At 33.9% G+C, this 20,620-nt stretch overlaps 2 long non-coding RNA genes across 2 annotated transcripts; both read right to left on the bottom strand.

Moving 5' to 3' along the window:
• Positions 1-7,348: 7,348 nt before the first annotated feature.
• On the bottom strand, positions 7,349-8,578 carry LOC133820341 (uncharacterized). The gene is made up of 4 exons (XR_009886761.1): positions 8,498-8,578; positions 7,740-7,949; positions 7,574-7,651; positions 7,349-7,418 (listed from the first exon to the last, which is right to left on the bottom strand). It is a non-coding gene; the product is annotated as an uncharacterized LOC133820341 (long non-coding RNA).
• A 1,449-nt stretch (positions 8,579-10,027) lies between these two features.
• Positions 10,028-11,735, bottom strand: LOC133820330 (uncharacterized). Its single transcript, XR_009886752.1, has 4 exons — positions 11,687-11,735; positions 11,155-11,262; positions 10,526-10,591; positions 10,028-10,079 (listed from the first exon to the last, which is right to left on the bottom strand). It is a non-coding gene; the product is annotated as an uncharacterized LOC133820330 (long non-coding RNA).
• Positions 11,736-20,620: the final 8,885 nt, after the last annotated feature.

Genomic DNA, 20,620 nt, shown 5'->3' with positions numbered 1-20,620 from the left:
GGTGTAATATTCATTCTTATGTTATTGTAATATATGTGAATTGATGGATGTATGCATGATTATAGCTTATTCTTAAGGGTCGTTAATTATATAGTGTTTTGGGTTTAGGAAATGTTCGTAAAATTCTAGATGAAAAATGTAAGCCATTTTGGGGCATAGGAATTTTTGTAATTTTAATTTTCTGCGTTAAAATTATTTGAAAAATTATGTAAGGCCCGAGCACCGGGTTCCGAGCCCCGAAGCCCGAGCCTCACCCAGCCGCATGCATGCCCAGCCCCTGAGTACTGCCTGCCCAGCGCGCCATGCGCACCTCGCCTACGTGCCCCAGCACACCCCAGCACGCCCCTCCGCCTCGCCCAACCACACGCAAGCGAGCCCCTGCGCCTGCAGCTGCTGCACCTAGCCGTGCGCCCCATGCCAGCTGCACGCCCAGCACCTGCAGCGCACCCCGCGCACTATGTGCCCCAGCCAACTGCTGCCATGCCCCATGTCTAGCCACCTTATGCAGCCACCCATAGGGTTTCTAAACCCTAGGGCTTGCATCTAAAATTATCCATTTAAATTATGGGCTTAATTATTTTTAGCCCATAATTAAAATTGTTTTATTTTGAATTGATTGTATGAGCCCAAATTCAAAACTGGGCCTAATAAGTTATCGAGCATTAAAGCCCAAGTTAATTATTCTTAAAAAAAAATTATGTTAATTAAAAGTTATTTTAATTCAAAATTAAATTGATAAGTGGCTTAATGGATTAAGACTACTTGTGAAGGCCCAAAGTTAAAGATAGAGAGAGATCTCTTTAGGTCTTATTTAGTTTCTTACATTTTTTGTGTATATTTATGCAAGTGTTGTAATTTTTCTAGAAATACCCAAGACACCCAGCCCGCATTTATTTATTTAGTTAGTTAGTATTTATTTATTTAAATGTTTGAATGTGATTAAATTGTTTAATACTTTATCATGCATTTTTTGACATGCCATACATTTAACCCACACAGTATTTAAAATTGTGCATGCATCTCATATGAGTAGAAACATGCATTAGGATTGTCCTATGTGATTGTATGCTGGACCATATAATAATAAATCTAGTTTTTAACTAGTTCAAGAGCGAAAATATATTTTAGAAGTTGTTTAATTTCTAGTATTTAATAAAATTGTTTTATTAAATTATAAATGATATTCTTAGTAATTATAGAAAAATCAAATTGAATTAATTAGGGCATAGTTCTATAATTTTATTTTTGCTTGATTTGATTAGTAATTATTAGAATATCATTTGGTAAAAATAAATCACTTTATTTTTACAACCAATTAAAAAGCATAGGATGTTTTGAGAAAATACATATTCTAAAATAGTGAGTGGGAGAGGGAGTTATGACAATAAGTCTCATGGTCTCCATTATTAGTTAGAACCGAGGTAACATGGAGAGGTCCTTGCAGCACCATTGCTTGTGTCCCCCTAAGGAAGGCTTTCGACTGTGTTATTCTCAAGGCAAACTTCTTTTTCAAGAATAGGATTTAACGATGTATTTCAAGTTTGACTGACCCTAAGGCACACTCTTGAGTTAAGTCATTGATCTAAAATAATTGTTTACACTCACAAGGTACATTAGGCTTTCGAGCGGACTAGTGTATTCTTGACCAAACAAGCGTTTGTTTATAAGTCAAAAGAGAAATATTGATTTAAGTTTTCACTTATAAATTTGAGAACTTGTCTCAAAATTAATTTGGAATTAGTCTGACCTACCCTAAGGCTGGTCCATTAATGTTCAAATTAATTAATCGTGGAATTAGTAATTATTTTTTATGTGTTCTTTAAATTGTTGCATTCATACATCACGTTTACTATTCCAAAAATAAATGATATTTATTATATGCATAAATTCATTTTGTTCATTTATTTATTTCCAGCAATTATGTCTAGCTCAAATCATGTATCTTCTTTACTTGCTAATGAAAAGTTGACTGGTGAAAACTACATGAAATGGAAATCAAACTTGAACATTGTATTAATATGCGATAAGCCTAAAAAGTCATCCAAAAGCAAAGAGAACAAGAACACTAAAACCTCCAAAAAGAAGACCCCAAAAGGGACTTGCTTTGACTGTGGAGAAGATGGTCACTGGAAGAGAAACTGTCCAAAGTATCTCGCTGACCTCAAAGAGAAAAAGACAAGTAAATTTGATTTACTTGTGCTAGAAGCTTGCTAAGTGGAAGACAATTCCTCATCCTGGATAGTAGATTCAGGAGCCACTAACCATGTTTGCTTTTCTCTTCGGATTCTTAGTTCAACGAGGAAGCTTGCAGATGGAGAGGTGACTATGAGGGTAGGTAGTGGTCAGATTGTCTCTGCAGCAGCAGTTGGAATAGCCCATTTGGAATTTGGGAAGAATAAATTTCTTGTTTTAGAGAACGTTTATTATATTCCTAGATTTTCTAGAACTTAATTTCTGTTTCTATGTTGCATGAACAATATTTTAAAATCTCTTTTAATGATAATTCGATTGTTATTTCAAGATATGGTTTTAAGATATGTTCTGCAAAATATATCGATGGGATTTATAAACTGCAAGCTAAAGAGAAATCTGTTAATAATTATGAATTATTTAAAACAGCTAATCACTACAAGAAAAAATGCTTTTAATAACACCGAAAATGTGTTATCAAAACATACCATAACACTTTTTGATGTGTTAAGACCGACTATGTTATCGTAGGTCAGGGTACTTTACATAACACTTTATCATTGTTATACAGATGTGTTATTATACTGCCAACGATAACACACTTTCTGTGTTATTTTAATAAATAGATAAGTGTTTGATTATGCTATTTATAGTCGATTATATAACACATTTCAATACTTATAAATTTTTGTTATACTACACTTTTAGTATAACACATTTTTTGTGTTATATAATGAAGTTTGCATAACACAATTCTTTGCATAAAAAGTGTTATTGTAATAGATATTATAACACAATTTTCGTATTATTTTAATATTTAGATAAGTTTAAATTCTCATTATATATTTCATTTTTATAACACTAATTTATTCTTTTATATTTTAATTTTTTTTATAATTAAAATTAGCTTTCTAATATATACTAGCATCATCAAATGAACTTGATTTTCAAATAACAAAAAGTAAAAACATTCAACATTGTATTAACAATCCACAAATTAGTTTAAAACATTCAACATTGTATTAACAATCCACAAATTAGTTTAAAACATTCAACACTGTCATCAACAACAAAATATTCTTTAAGTATTCAAGGATTCTTAAATATTCAACATAGTGACAAGTTACTACTTTCAACAAAAAATGTTCTACAACTGCCCAACACAAAGCCTTAAAAAATAAGTATCTTTTTCTACTTCGCTTGTCACATTTGCAAAATAAACAAAGAAATATTTTATTGTTATTATCTAGCATCACAAATTACTTCAAGAAAAATGCTATGGAAATTATATCCAATAAAGGACACCACATACAAAATAATGAATTCACAACTACACCAAAGCAAACAAAGAAACCAAACACTAAATTATAAGACATTGGTTGTTTTTTGAGTATGAAAATGTACCTCTTATAAGAGTTTGGATTTAATATATTTTGGGTTGGTTTTCAGTCAATCCAAGTCTGAGTACGTAAAACCAAATGCAAAATACATTACATTCAAAATTAACTAGAAAAAAAAAAGATCAAAGTAAACAAGATAAAATCCAAAGCCTATATGGAGGTCATTTCAGAAAGCTTAAAAGAATATGGATATTTTGCAACATTAAAAAAAGAAACTATTTTCACCAATTAATCAACCTTTAATTTATCAGATTATAAATTGATGTAATCATCCAATGCACTTGGTTTGCTGAGATAGTTGAGAAATAGACACTACAAGAAAAAATGCTTTTAATAACACTAAAAATGTGTTATCAAAACATACCATAACACTTTTTGATGTGTTAAGAACGACTATGTTATCGTAGGTCAGGGTACTTTACATAACACTTTATCATTGTTATACAAATGTATTATTATACTGTCAACAATAACACAATTTCTGTGTTATTTTAATAAATAGATAAGTGTTTAATTATGTTATTTATAGTCGATTATATAACACATTTCAATACTTATAAATTTTTGTTATACTACACTTTAGTATAACATTTTTTTTGTGTTATACTATACTTTAGTATAACACATATTTTGTGTTATACTATACTTTAGTATAACACATTATTTGTGTTATACTACACTTTAGTAAAACACATGTGTTATATTAGCTTAGAGAAACATAATCTTTTTTTACTTACACAAAACTAGGAAAACAAATATGAAAGTTGAAGCCAAATAAGGTAACATAAATAGATTTTTATTAATTACTCAAGTGTAATTACAATATTTAGTCTACTAGTCTAGGCTTAAGAAATCATATTACAACATAATTTATGCCCAATTCAGATTCCTTTATCACTAAATACAAAACAAGAAATGTATACAAAAATTAGTGAAATACATTCTTCCATTCTAAAGGCCTCAACTACAAATGTTGTCAAGAATTGCTCCAAAGAAATCATCTCAATATACCTGCACATTGTAAAAAAAAAGTCCTTTTATTATTAAGAACATAAGACTTAAGCTAGTTTCCACCTGTAGGCATATAAATTTTAAATTAAATTTGTAATAACTCCAAAACTTGACGAAACAGCAGGGTATAGCAAGATGTACTACCATGCAAAACAACGATTGAAGCAACAAAACATGCAACTTAAAACAAGGCTTGTGAAATGTATCAAGATAACAAATATATTATTCTCAATAAATGTAAAGTAAGTATAGACTTGGAAATGTTTATCATATTAAATAGAAATAAAAAAGAGGAAAAATCAATCAAATGCGTGTTTCATATCTAATGGCATAATAAATGCAAATCCAAGAAGATAAAGATGATAATGATGGTGATTTGTTCCAGGACTTCACCTTTTCTAGAGTAAAAAAGATGAGCAGAGCAGGTAAATTTGCTTAAATAAAAGATCAATTTGTTACGTGCACTAAGCCAGATAATCACAATTGACAAAACAAAAGATTGTATCTTAAATTCTTCACACACGAAACTTCAACAGGAACAAAATTACCATTTACATATATTTATATATATATATATGGCTAGTGTCAAGTAATAAACCACACACGCACATAAGCCAGAACTTAGATTGAAGGGAAAGCATTGAATATTCACTATATTGAACTAGCAATCCAATTAAAGGCACATGACTAACATACACTACTGCAAATAAGAGCTCCACTTAGCTTGTCCTGTTTCTTTGTTAGAAATCACATCCTTCTCTTGGGTAGAATTCTTCATTTCATTATTTACTCTTTCTATTCCTATACATGGAGTTTTAAATGGTCTATATGATGATGTTTTAAACAACATCATAGACTTGGCAGATTTTTTGCGCAACTGAAAAGAATCAATGAATATAAAAACATAGAACCAGTTTCCATTGCTTAGAACTAAGAAGGATAAATTTAATGTGACATGAGATTTATACAAGTAACCAAAGATTAATAGTGATGGCCAGTCTCCACCTAGTGACCATCTAAAAGATACAAATCTGAAAACATAATACATACCATGGTTTGCAATTTCAGTATCTCAGCAGCCTGACCAATGAATCTCAATTGTAGCAGATCTTCGAAGGAAATCAATGACATCACTATTATATTCTGTCCATTTAACTTGTTAAAGCTCAAATCTCTGTAAAAAAAAAAGTGCAACTTCATGAGTGAACATGAAAAGTTAATAGTGTAAGTAGGGTAGTTTTGAGTATCTTAATTAACTTACAGTTTTTGTAACTGTTGGAGCTCTCCATTATTCGATGGAATTCTACCAGTGATATTGTTGTTCCTAAGTACTCTGCAGGTTTTTTTAATAGTTGTTAGATTATATCTCAAAACAGAACAGCACAGAAGAAAAAAGATATGTTTGAATTTGAATGATTTATTAGAAAGGGTGTAATAATGTGTTGAAACCATGTTACTTACAAAGTACTTAGAGACTTCATATCCTTGATAAATGAAAGAGAAGAACTTACATTAGATATTTCACTTAACCGCCTACAGATAATTCACACTAAAGATTGTTAGCATTAAAAACATACATATAAATATGAAAATGATTATTAAATATAGTACTCACAAGTCTAATAGGGAAGTCAAATTCGCGATCGTTGATGGTATAAATCAGTGTATGATAAAAACTGATTCAAGTATCTTATGCACACCACACCATTTGCTGAATAATTTCTTTGGAACAATCTATGCACATATGACTCCACTCTTAGATTCTCAGTACACAAAAGGCCTGTCAAAACAAAGTGAACAATTTTTTTTATTATTTTTGAAGCCAAAAACATACACAGAAGAAAAGGAAATTGGTAACAAAATAAGAAAGACAGTGAAGATAAAAATCATAATGCAGCATGTGGACATGGAATTCAAACTTTCAAAATCATAATACAGTGAAAAAATGTATTGTATTTTTCCAAAAGAAGACAGTACAATGATATGTATTATATTATATGCTTTTTTTTTCTGTGTAATGATGAAAGCCATAAAAGCTATAAAGTATAAGGCTATATATGCACATATAACACATTTTATAATCCACAACAATTAACAGATCTTGCATAATTTGGATATCTTATAAAGTATTCCAAGAAAATGTTACAAGACCCTCATATTTGATAATTTATAGTTTCCTGATCATTAGAGAGAAAAATACATATAGAAAAACACATAAGAAGTGATTTACCAGTGTGAACCCAAACTGTAAATAGTAATTAAACACACCTGAAGAATTTAGTAGAGCATAAAACTTGTGGAAAGTAGGCATTTAATGAAACTCCAGTCAGTCTTCCAAAACAGAGGCTTCCTTTGCAGCTGTGCCACATCATCATCATCATCATCTAAAATCATAATTGGGAATCAAGAGCTTCTTTCAGAAATATAGAATTCTAAACAATTCCAATCTTAGATTTTCAGTGTACATAAAGCCTGTCAAAACGAAGTGAGCAATGAATAAGAATATCAACCATAACAAGCTATATATATTGAAAATAATATGCAAAAAATTGGACTGAGTTCATATTATAATACCTCATATAGAAGAAAAATGTGCAGTTGAGCTGAAGCTTTAATTGAAAAGAAAAGAAGAAGACAAAACCATCTTTAGAGATGTAAAATAATCTAAAATTACTACAGGTCCTACCATACTATTATTATAAGTAAATATTTTTATAAAAATTGAATAATATTCAAAGACGTAAAACAAACCTGGGATTGTGGTAAGCCAAACTTGGAACAAATATGGATTGGTTAGTTGGTGAAAGAATGGTGAAGCTGGAACATGCAAATAAGCAAATCATAAATAGAGAGAATAAAACTAAACAAAATAAGAAGATCAAACACATACTTCAATAAAAAAAAGTCTTAGATTTGGTAGATCAATTAATGCCCTGAATGATAAGACTGTTTCTTTTTTTTTTCTCATGTACCTGTCCTTAGAGCCCTCAGAACATTGCTTGTTTCATGTTGAGAAAACTATCTTCTTCCTGCCTTTCTGAAGAACCTCCCTGCATCATAAAGACATTAAAATTGTCATAAATTGAAAGTGAAAAGCATGTTTTGGCAAAAGGTGTCAACCAAGATAGCAAAACTTACGTTAGTTATTGATGAATCGTGGTTGCCCTCGGCCTGAAGTTATGCCCCCAATGCCTTCCAAGGAGGATATAACACCGCTTTGCATATTGAATATCGTCCCAATCTTATAGCTTTTCCAAGTGTGACTTCCATCTCTTGAATTGAATCCATAAACTTGTGAACTTAAAATTACTCCCTGATAGAAGTTGATCTAGCTGTGAATATATTGTTCTGCAAAAGTAAAGATATATACACATAAATTTTATCATGGAGTATTAATGATCATTCTTTCAATTTAAGTTGATTTTGGTAAGAACTTAGATCTGAAAATAGTATACTCTTTTAACGGTATAAAATCATTATGATGGCAAAGATTAAAAAAACTACCAATTCATTATACATAAAATCAAAACAAAAAGTGCCACTTGACATATGATCGAGATTCAAAACCATTGCAATATTGAGAATTTGGGAGCAAAAAGAGATCAATTCTTTGAAAATGCCCAACTCAAAAGCCATTGCCTCGCCCTCTACCATTAATAATTTTTTATGTCTCTTTTATTCCACAGCTAAACTCTCAACAGAAATTTAAAAAAATAAATGACAAACACGAGATCACTTCACATGAGTATATGTAGAAAGCATAAGCTTAGATATGACCACGAACAATGACTTTAGATTATTAAGAAAACATGTAAACAAAACCAGAGAACTATATAAATGATATTAGAATGTCAAACTAGGAATGCATTGTAAGAGAAGGGAAGCTTATAGATTACCCCTAACAATGTGACCAAGATACGAGCTCCATTGCATCCTAATGGGTGTCCCAATGATACAGCCCTACCATGTACGTTAAGGCTTTCCTGAGATATTTGGAAATTGGAAGAGTAAAAGAATGTGGATAAGGATAGTGACAAAATGGAGGAAAGCTGAAATGCATTGTGGACAGATGAATGACTATACAAATTGCAGAAAATGGAAGAGTGATCACATTTAAAATAGCATACATTTCAGACTTAAGAGTAAATCAACTTGAAAGAAATTATCTAGTTTTCTCCAAACTCACAGTATAGGGATTACAAGTACTAAAATCTTACAGAAAACGCTTCATTTATTTCATAGTAATCAATCTGTTATCCAAAAAATTAGCATTTGTGACGTGGCGAATAATCTCTTGACACGTGGCTGACACCTGGAGCGTCTGCTAGAGTATCGACCAGGAGACACACCAGAAGCAGGACAGACCTGTTTTTACCACGACCATACTGGTCGGTGGTTCCGCTGGCAAAGCAACATTTATGGAAAGATCTTATGTATCCCGAATTTTTTTCATGCAATCTTCTGAATATCCCATGATTCAGGGGATAATATCTGTAACAATATTGGGCAACCCTCCATGAGCCTATAAAAAGCAGGAGATGGCTCATGGGAAGGGACTTTTGGAGCCCGGAAATCATAGAGACATAGAAATTATCTGTGAAAACTTGTATTGTTTATGAGGAGTGTTGAAACTCATTGAACCCAAGTTCTCTGATCACACTTTTGTTCCCATATCAATATCATTCTAAGTGGACGTAGGTCATTACCAGATTCTGGGGCCGAACCACTATAAATTACTGTGTATTCATCACTTTTGCCATTACGTTATTATCTATACATATTCGTCTATATCATTCATATTTTGACTCCGTGTCAGTTGGCTAAATCAAGGGTCAACACAATCTGAGAAGCATCTAAACCAACATTTGAAATAGCTTTTGGTATCACAAGGGCTGGAGCAGTTGTAAAGAATTCAGGTGCCTGCAAAGATAATCTTCTTTGAGCTATGTTTCAGCAACAGTAAAATAGAACTAGGAAGCCAATTCATTGGAGTACCTGAGCTGCATCGGCATAGCCCTTAATCTTTGCAATTACTTGCAATCCAAGTTGAAGTGCCTTCTCTCCACTCACTAGGACTAATGCAGCTGAACCATCACTATTCATGATAAAAACCAAACCATATTAAGGCAAGTTAAAATTTGAAACCCTAGTCACACACACATAAAAATAAGAAAAAGGCTGCCCACAGAAAATAAACCAGTTTTGTTGTAGCATAAACTACAATAAGTGTTGCACACTAGTTGCTTAAATGTACAAGAAAGTAAATGAGTATTTAGATAGTACAAGCCTCTAAACAGAAGGCACAGGAAACAATATATCTGATTGCATTACCACACTAAGTTAATAATTTTTTTTCAGCATTGGCGGCGGGGGGAAACAGAGAGGTGGGAACCTTATGATTGAAGCATTGCCAGCAGTAACAGAGCCCTCGTTCTGCTTGAAACTTGGTCTAAGCTTTCTTAATTTTGCAGCATCAAACTATGAAGAGAGACAAAAACAAATTAAAAGTACTGAAGCAAGTATTGAAAAATCTGACTTAAAATCTACTTTTAACTAGAAAACCTACTATGACATAAATATTAATAATTATACAAGTTCACAAAATTTAGTATATAACATTTAGTATCAAGATAACCCACATCCACATATTTTTTTTTATAAAATGGACCTCAGAAAATCCTAGTACCCTAGAAGCAATCAAGCCAATAAATTGCACCTGTAGAAACTTCTAATTATGGAACAAAACTGATTTCCAAATGAGCAAGCAAGAAACATTCACAACTAGAGAAGAAATATGGATTCTGAACTGACTCTAATTTTGATTTTTGCATTGTGAAAAAAAAATTACAACAGTGATTTATGTAATTTACTGTCAAAAGAACAAATTTTCTAAAGTAAATTCTATTTCTATTAGATGTGCATACCTTTTCTAGACCTTCATCCTTGTCAACAATTTTGGATGGCTTCCCTCGGCCCCCAGGCACTTCAACCTACAGTTACAAAATTGTGAACCAAGATGGATATTGTAATTAACTTCAACCATAAAACTAATCTTTTTATAAAGCAATATATATATTGTAAGAAATGAGAAATTTAATAAACTAATGAATGGGAATAGTTATATAAACCAATATAAAAAAAAAAAAGTAAAATCTATAAAGAGGAGAAATATGGTGTAGGCATAGAGATGGATAAGAATTTGTCTGTATGTGTTCTCTTGTACAGATATAAAGAAGAGCTCAACAATTATCATTAAAAGACAAATGAATTTCTTATAAATACTGTCAACCTTGAGAAATCTACATTGGAAACAACGAATGTTTTATAAAATCTTTACACAAAAAAAACTTGCTTAGCAAAACAATACTGCAATGGAAGTGATAAAATCTGACATATACACACAAACTAATGAATAAAAATTAGAAAGCAGCTTCGGGAAAATGACCAAGTTAAACTGGAGAAATTACACCTTGGAAATACCAGAGGGCGGTTGAAGAGATTATGCATGTTAGTATAGCACTCGAAAGAAAATGAATATACTTTAAATCCTCACCAGCATCCTCTTCAAGTGGAGCTCTGTTGCTATCCTCAAATAAAGATCCCTTCCTAGCGAATTATGGTAGGTAACAAATGGTCTTGCTTCTACTCCACCAGCTGCTCCCTAGTTGATTAAGTCAATTAAAAACCAACCTTCAAATAGAAACAATACTAATGTATGTAAATTAAGGCACCAAAAAATTGTCATATACAGAAAAAGTAAAAACTATTCCTGGAAATGAATACAGTTAATCAAAATTTATAAAATATGAACCAAAAGAATTCCCAGCTAAGTATTTCAACAATTCAACCTCCAGTCATCTTTACAATAAACTAGACATTATCTTTTTAAAAAAATTCTAGAATAGGGTATTCTATAAGTTGTATCTTGGCCAAGAACAAAAGCTAAGCAATTGAACAAGCATCACCAGAAGTAACGGTAATCTTACATAAGAACTCAGCCAAACTATAAAGTCAAATTCCATTATAGAAATGCTAAATCTTGATATGAACCATATGACCATAAAACGGTTAGAAAATCCACAAACCTGTAGAACTGGAGTTTCAACTTTGAGAAATCCAAAAGATTCCACTATCTTGCATAACTCTGATACAATCTAATCCACCAAAAAGAAAAAATAGCAAAATATCTTTAATGTATAAACAGCAAGATGCCTCAACCACTCTATCTAGGGAATAATATTGAATTTATATATGTATACTTCAAAATGCCCAAACTAGAAACAATTTGGTATACCATCCTTCTTTTGCTCAAGTTTTCAACAACTCCATAATTGTTAAATACATTCAACCACCGTAAGCACTCTAATATTTAGAGCAAATTTGTTCAAAAGAAAGATAAAATATCCATAACTTGCATAAATAAATTATCTCCTTAAGTGTTAATGTTGTTAAGGAACTTAATATAGAAATTATAACCTGTTGACTGTGTTTTTAGCCAACGATGTGAGAACGTCACAAACGATGAACCTTCAAGAGAAGTTAAACGACACAGACAGTTTAATCAAGAAAAGTAAATAACACAAGAGATTTTATAGTGGTTCAGCCCCGATCAGTCGGTAATAGCCTAATCCACTTAGAGATTTTATTTTTGATCCACACTCAAGATCAGATGAACCAGTGTCAACTGAGTTTCTTCAGTGTAAATAGGAATACAAAAAGGGTTTCTCTCTCAAGAAAAACGTACTTTCTCTCTCTAGAACTCAGACCAAATCTTAAATTGCCAAAAAGTCCTTTTCTGATCCCATTAACCCTCTATTTATAGGCTTGGGATCCTAAACTGATATCCCCTAGGATCGGGATATTTTATTATTTATATTATATGTAAATTACACAAAATATTCAAAATAAAACAGATTCCTCAATTTGAGTGAGGAATGAGAGATTCCCGCGATGCCCAGACCGATTCTTGCTGAAGCCGTTTCTAGAAATTTGACGTAATCTAGTCTATTTTGTTGATGAATATCGTCTTCTGGTCGGACATATGCACGTTGGACACCTGCATACGGACCATACCCCTTACTCTCCTCGGACCAAGATCTGACCACACCTTCCTTGGCTCTCCTCGGACTAATGTTCGAGCCACATGCATTGGCTCTCCTCGGACCAAGGTCCAAGCCACTCTCCTTGGCTTCTCCTCGGACCATGGTCCGAGCCACACCTCAAAAAACTTCTCTTCGGATCATAGTCCGACCAGACTACATGAGGCTTCTTCCTCGGACCAAGGTCCGAGCACATCACTTGTGCCTCTCCTCGGACTAGGGTCTGAGCCCATCTCTTGAGGTGCCAAGGACCAAGGTCCGACCGGACCTAATGTGGCCTCTCCTCGGACTAGTGTTCGAGCCAAACACTTGGGCTCCTCGGACTAGGGTCCGAGCCAAGCATTTGGGCTCCTCGGACTAGGGTCCGAGCCAAGCACTTGGGCTCCTCGGACTAGGGTCCGAGCCAAGCATTTGGGCTCCTCGGTCTAGGGTCCGAGCCAAGCACTTGGGCTCCCCGGACTTTGGTCCGAGCTAAGCACACCTTAGCCCAAGTATTCTCCTCGGGTGCAATTGGCTTGGTTATGATATCTTTTAAGCAGTCCAAACTCTTTACTGATGTACTGGGCTACTACTAAGCTAGATCGCCCAACTATTCCATGCCACTTGTCACCTCTATTACCACGTCATTGATTTCCAATTTTTGGGGATAACATAACCCTATAACCTTTTTTTTAGAAAAAAAATAAAATCCAATGAACCATGCTTCTACTCAGGAAAGGTTATTTAATGTTATTTTTGTCTATTCAAATACTTCATCAGAAGCGAAGTACACTTGAAGCAATCATGTAAGATAGTTCTAAGGTCCTCAAGTTAATAAAAATACTATTTCTGGAAAGAACATATACTTTAAATAACTAAAAGGCCTTTAATTACTCCTCAGCCTAACTTACCTTTGCTCTCTTCCGAAATACATCTGCTACTTCAGGATTGGAAATCATATCAATGTAGCTTTAAAAGAAAAGTAAAGTTCAGTTATAACCAAGTATACCCCAAAAAATATATATTTTATTTAAAAAGCCATTTAGACAAGTCTTTTGCAAGAACCACTGCAACGAATTGTGGGCTATCATCATCCAGTAGAAAACAATTTGTTATTTCCCATAAGAGACACTCTCAATCAAACTGTGAAAAAGAAACAGAAAACTCAACTTACTGTTGCCGGTAACGGTTATCCACATGAGTTAGACCGTGATATTTTTCTGGCAAGGGCAGTAGAGATTTTGTAAGAATTGCAAAAGAGTTCACATAGACAGAAAGCTCCCCTAAAGAAACAAAGAAATAAGTTCAATTAGTTTCTCACCTCAAAGGGAAATCACAAAAAAAGTAAGAAGCCAATCAAAGGCAATGGCATTTTTTATAAATGGAATTGGTTTATCTAAATAGCTTCCAATACAAATAGGGTAAGAATAGCTTCACCCAGAAGTACCTATAAATTCAACAATCAGCACCTAATCGCAAATAGGTGCAAAAGATAAATTTTTTTAGTACTTGCCTTTCCCAGTTCGCTTAATTGAGCCACTTGCACCAATATCAACAAGATTGTTAAGCTCGTCAAACTGATCACTTAAAAATCTCGCCTTTTCACAATAAAGCTGTTTCAAACATTGAACAACTTGAGTGAGGATTCTTCCATACTAAATGTGAGCAAATATTTATAGAAAGTTTCTGAAGAAACCATCCCTACCCGCCAAAATTTACAACCTTTGGAAAACACCCCATTTTTTGTTTAAAAAAAGGTAACTAACTTATATATTTTAGATCAAGCATCCCATAAAATAGACATACTTTTAAGAACTAAACCACCTAATCACATCTTATTAATATATTTTTTCTTTATTATAAGTATCCATCTAACAAAGAGATGTCAAGATCATTGTAAGGACAGAAAGCTGAGGTGGGGATACCTGAATTGTCCCAGAATCATCTCTTAGAGTGAGAAATGCAAGCTTTCCAAATGCTCGACGAGCCACAATTCTTCCGGTTATTGATACATTATCTTGCTCACCATTCATTTCTTCGCCATTTTCTAAATTTTTATAAGTCTCTTACAGCTGATTAGCAGAGTGAGTCCTGTCCCACTTATATGCATACGGTTCCAACCCTTTGCTTCTCAATTCTTATATCTACACAAAACACATCCACACAGACCTATGTTTATTGAGCAGTATTGAAATAACAATGTCCCTCTAACACACATTTTGCCAAACAGTTTATGGGCATTACTTAATTGCCTCAAACAAGGATACGTAATCAACGTCTAATTTCAAAACCTAGAGTTGGGAGTTAATCATCTTCACAATTTTCTCAAACAAAAAAAAATACATATATATATAATAATCAATTATCATAGAAATACCTCAATCAAAACTTTGGAGAAACCAATTCAAAGAAGAATGATAAAGAACAGACCTTCTGCAAGCGAATAGCTCGAACTGACTCCAGACTAGAAGTAGTAGAAGAAGAAGAGGAGGATGAGCGGCGATTATGGGCGTTGGGATTAGTAGCGGTGGCAGCGGAAGAACAAGAGCGAATAAGCAGCGGAGAAGAAGAAAAAGAAGAGGAAGAGCGTCTTACTCTGAAGGTGGTGGCGGAGGAAGATGAGGTTTTGAAGAGGTGCTTGAGGGATGGTCAGAAGCATTTAACGGTTTGGAAATAAAAAAGTAGAGGCAAATAAAAAAGTAAAAAGTAGAATACTTTACTAAGACGCGGGCTCCAAAAATTTGTACCGCCAATTTTTTTCCCACCAATTGTTTTATTATTTGATGTATGATAATACTTTTTCAATACTATTATATTTATATGTTATGGAAAAGGGTATTTGGTGTAGTGAGAGGATTATCAACCAACTTAAGCCAGCCTTCATACCACAAAATCACCACTTTTGAGTTGATTACTAAAATCTGCTACTAAAATTAAAACTCATTACAAAATCTATATGATTAAGTATTATTATACTCAGGGTGATGTCCACGAAAACCAGAAGTTTACCATGATGAATCCATGTAGTATAAAGAGCAAAAATTCATCCTCCAGTTATTCTAAAATCATAACCTTTTCTCAACTACCTGTCATGTAACCACACAAAAAATAAGCATAATAGACAAAATAAGCCAAAAAAGATCATTTAGATATGAGAATTAACACTAATACAGTTAGTGTTAATTCTCATATCAAGAAAAGCCAAAAAAGATCATTTAGATAGAAGAAGATATGCATCAAGTTGTGTAGTTAATAATGAAAGCAATATCGTCATTACTTTACTTCAAGGTTTTACAAAAACTTCAGTTCTTAATTTCTCAGACAAAATTTCCTTTAAAACCTATTTTACAATTACGACTCAAATCAGTCTAATAATCTTCCTCACTCAATACAAATTCGTTAAATTTATACATCTAATGGGCATTATCTGATGAGATACTTTAATCCCTTTGTGTGTGGCCCATTCAACCCAGTACTATGAAAATCGAAATAAAAGTTTATTCTCTTGTCAATTGTCACTCTCTCTCTCTCTCTCTGTTCCATTTTTATTTCTCTCTTTTCAAAAAATTAGCATAAGGGAACTTATGGGGTTAATCTTATCATGATTTCATAACTAAGTCTAAAAACAACTCCTAAGTAATTTGCTCAAACTTTAGGCAAACATATATTAGCAAAACTAGCCCACAAGAATCACAGTAACACAGTAAGAAGAATCAAATGTAATAATGCACAATAATCAGAGATTACACCATTAGTCTTTATTAAGCATCAACAATCTGAGATTACACCCTATATGTAACGACCCGAATTTGCTAATCGGGCTTAGGGCCTTGATTAGTATGCCTGGAGGGCAATAAATGATTTAATATGCTAATATGTGGATTTATGTGTATATATGATTATGATGCATGTTTAGTTAAGTTAAATATGCATGTGGACCCCATCTGGATGTTAGGGGTATAAATTTGATAAATGTTATATATATGTGATATGTTTGTGTAGCACGGTCCGAGACAGTCCTCGTGAGCGGTTAGTCAAAAAATCACAACAGGGTTGAGATTCGGACTCGGGGCGAGTCGAGGGGTAATTTGGGTACTAGGTGTGTTATGGGATTATCGGGACATGAAAATAAATATTTGGAGATATATTTGAGGATAGAATGTCTAGGCGGGAATACTGGGGAAATTTACCATTTTGCCCCTGAGGACGTTTTGGTACCCTGAGCCTTGACGTAACCCTTTAGACTTAAGTCAAATAAAACAAAAAGAGGAATTACTTAGAAGCTTTGGGGAAACCGACATATACAATCTTCCATAACTGAGATAGCTCTTATTCTCTTCTCTTCTCTACTCTCTAAGGCAAACTCAAAGGAATTGGCTAGAAACTAAAGGGAATTCAGCTGTGATATTTTAGAAGCTTGAAGCTTAAGGATTGAGGATCAACCCAGGGATTGAGTTCAGCAAAGGTAAGCTCTCATTAGTAAGGTTTAGTCTTGGATTTCTACTGGTTATTGGGGATTGCATGTTAGTCAAGATTGGTTTACTTTTTGAGAATTTTGGCTGAGTTTTGAAGTAGGATTCAATGGAGTTTTGGTGCTGTTACTAAGCTGAAATAATTGTGTTAGTTATCTGGGTTTAATAGATGATTTTTGGGTGAATTGGCTTGAGGAAAGGTGTGGAAAAATGGTGGAAAAATCTGGGTTTGGAGGTGAGAGCCACGGCCCTAGGAGGGGTGCGCCGCGACCCGTGTACGCGTGTGGCCATGGGTGGCCGAGAGGTTCATGCGCGCCGCGGCGCTTGGTGCGCGCGCCGCGGCCCGTGTGGCGGTCAGTGTGGTGCTAGCCTCTGTTTCAAGGATAGCCGCGGCCCTTAGTGCCAGTTTGAGTTTTTAAGGGTATTTTAGGCTTGGGAACTCAAGGGGGTAAGGCTCGAGATGGATTTTATCACCTGGATTGATAGAATTCAAGGTCCCGGAGGTTAGGGTTATGGCTTGAAGTTGTTTAGTGGATTAGAATTTGATGGATGGACATTGTTAATGTGTTGTGACTAGGGTTTCGGCGAGGCTCATGTTAGAGGACTGTGCTCGGGGCATCGGTGCTCAGAAAGCTTGGAACTCAGGTAAGAAAACCCTTGTTCCCATAGAGCTTGTGGGCAGGGCTGAGGCCAATGTATTTGAATAGAATTGATATGCAGGGTTGAGCCCAATATGTTAGAACTGCGGGGCGTAGCCCTTTAACTGACTATGCTAGAATTATGTCCTTGCTTGCTATGCTATATATATTGTGATGTGAATGATCGGCAAGAGCCGGGAATGGTGTAGGCCGAGAACGGCGAAGGGCCGGGAACGGCATTGGGCACGTTGGGTGCAAGGCCGAGAACGACAAGGGGCCGGGAGCAGCGTTGAGCACGTGGAGTGCGAGTTGCCAGGGGGAGTCCCTAGATGGATACCTGGGATATCCTCATGGCGTGGTCCGCGAATCCAGGGCTTGGTAATGCCTGGGACGCCTAGGCCGTATGTGTTTAGCCAATTGGTGGCCTGTTTATATGCTTGATATATGTGTTGCATATGTTATCTGTTTATGGGTTTTCTTGCTGGGCTTCGGCTCACAGATGCTCTATGGTGTAGGTAAGGGTAAAGGGAAGATCAACCAACCATGAGTACAACAGGCGCGAGGCGGCGTGTACATGTTTGGCCAGCCTGGCTGCCACAGCCAGAGGATTTTGGGAGATGCTTGTAAATGAACTTAGATTTTGTCGTTTAGCCAACTTAGTACAGTTTTTATGTTGTAAATATTTCTAAACTATATTTTGGGATCCCAGGAGTCAAAATTTTATGATCTTCAATAATATGGAGTTAATTCTACATTTTTCCTCTGTTTATGGCTTAATTACAGTGTTTGACTTAAAACCTCGATTAGTGAGTTGAAAGCTCGTTTTTAAACTCACTTAGTAATGGCTCTAAGGCAGTAGGGCGTTACACTATACACAGTTGAGAAGAACTAGCACACTCAAATTATAACAGTTCACACATAATAGAAGTCCTGAAGAAACTCTCTCACAAACCTAGTTCTCTCTTTCTTAAAGTCTAATCTCTAAAAAATAATGTATTATAGAATGAGGTATATGCCATTCTCTTTGGTTTTCCTTTGTCAAGATTTTTAGAGAACTTTTCATCCTCTGAAAAACAACTAGCAGTGTAATTTACTATTAATATAGTTAGAAGAATAGTCTATCAAAAAACTTGATCTTGAACAAATTTCCATAAAACAAATATATATGTATTATAATAGAAGAGAAAAGAAGAAGCAACACTTTTAATAACCCATGCTGCTAAACAAGCTCATTATCCAAATTCATGTCTACAGAGTTTAAAGGTTCTAAAAAGCTTGTCTCTCTTATATGAAAGCTTCTGCAGTTCACTTGTATTGGCAGTCTATGCACATAGATAAAGCATTAAAACGAACATAAATAAACCATTAAACTAGTTGCGACTACAAGAGCCCCACGTGGAACACTACAAGAACAAAAAAGTTAATATCCCAATGAAAAAGGATTCACAAGACAAAAACAAAAAAAAGAAAAAAAAAAGAAAAAGAATCATTTAATCATTAGCAAAGCAAAAAGTCTATTGTTCCATTAGAAGCAAAAACATACATGAATTTAATGAGACAACTATAGTTCACATAGTTGAAGCTCACAAACTTAAAGAGAGAAATATGGTAGACTATTATTTTACTTATTAATAGATATGAGTAAACAATGTTTCCAAGTGTTCAAGAGAATTGGAACCCTCCCTCCCTAAAGTTGAAGCTCACAAACTTACTAATATAAAATGCCTAACTCTGCCACACTAACACAGTCAATTGCCACTCAAATATTTATAAGACATGAGAACAGTAGAGAATCTTTCAGAGAGAAATTTATATGTTCTTTTATCAAACACAAAAGTCATAAATTTGCACTACACCCCAAAAATCAATTTCGAGTAAAAGAAGCAAACAAACACATAGGCATTCACATGATAGTTCTATTTTCAATATTAATCCACAGAGATAAAAAGATATATGAATATCTAGTCAATCATTTCAATGTAAACAAAGATAAATAAAAGTGATTTATCCTACAAACAATGAAGGCACTAAATTAGAGTAAAAGATTTTAAGCTAAATGTACTGTGTATATTGTATACTGGGTCTCAAAGTTTTCACCATTAAAAATGTAAAATATATTATGACAATTACATGAAGTATGTCTTTCTCCATTAACAAAATGTAGTATTACAAGAGCTTAAAAACAGGTTCTCTGTATCACAAATATGCATACTTACAAAGTATTTATAAGTGCTGAATTTTGGTTGGTATTAAGTAATTTGCTCAAAAGACTAACCTTTCGAAAGGGTGAAGTACTCGAGTAAAAACAAGGGCAGCAGAGAAAGTACACCCCTTGTGTGATCAATAATCACGAGTTTGCATTTCCACCCATGAGCCTAATAAATAGACCAGCAATCATTTACCGTACTAAACAACAACTAATAACTGCTTAGAAAACATGAAAACAAGAAAAAATAAAGCCAAATTTGACAAACATACTTGTGGTTATTATATTTAAACTCAAAGCCAAGAAAACATATTCAAACCCAGAGAAACTTAAAATACAAATTTAAAACGAAGAATATATTCAAAACAAACTAAAGCAGATAAAATATGCCCAAAAAAGCATCATTAATTATACAAAAAAGGGAAAATGAGAAATCAGAGGAGAGAAGGAGAGGAGGACAATGACTATAGTTTTTTTTCCTAGGTCCAAAGAGTTGGAGAAGAAGATAATCTAATCAGAGTAATAGACTTCTCTTAATAATAAGCCATTGATTGAAGGAAAATAGATGATAAATGTCGTATAAAAATAATGATAAAGATTTAAAGATGCAATCAAAGTCTCTTCA

Source organism: Humulus lupulus, chromosome 1, assembly GCF_963169125.1.
Source record: "Humulus lupulus chromosome 1, drHumLupu1.1, whole genome shotgun sequence".
Taxonomy (NCBI): Eukaryota; Viridiplantae; Streptophyta; class Magnoliopsida; order Rosales; family Cannabaceae; genus Humulus; species Humulus lupulus.
This window is presented reverse-complemented; position numbering and strand designations above follow the sequence as displayed.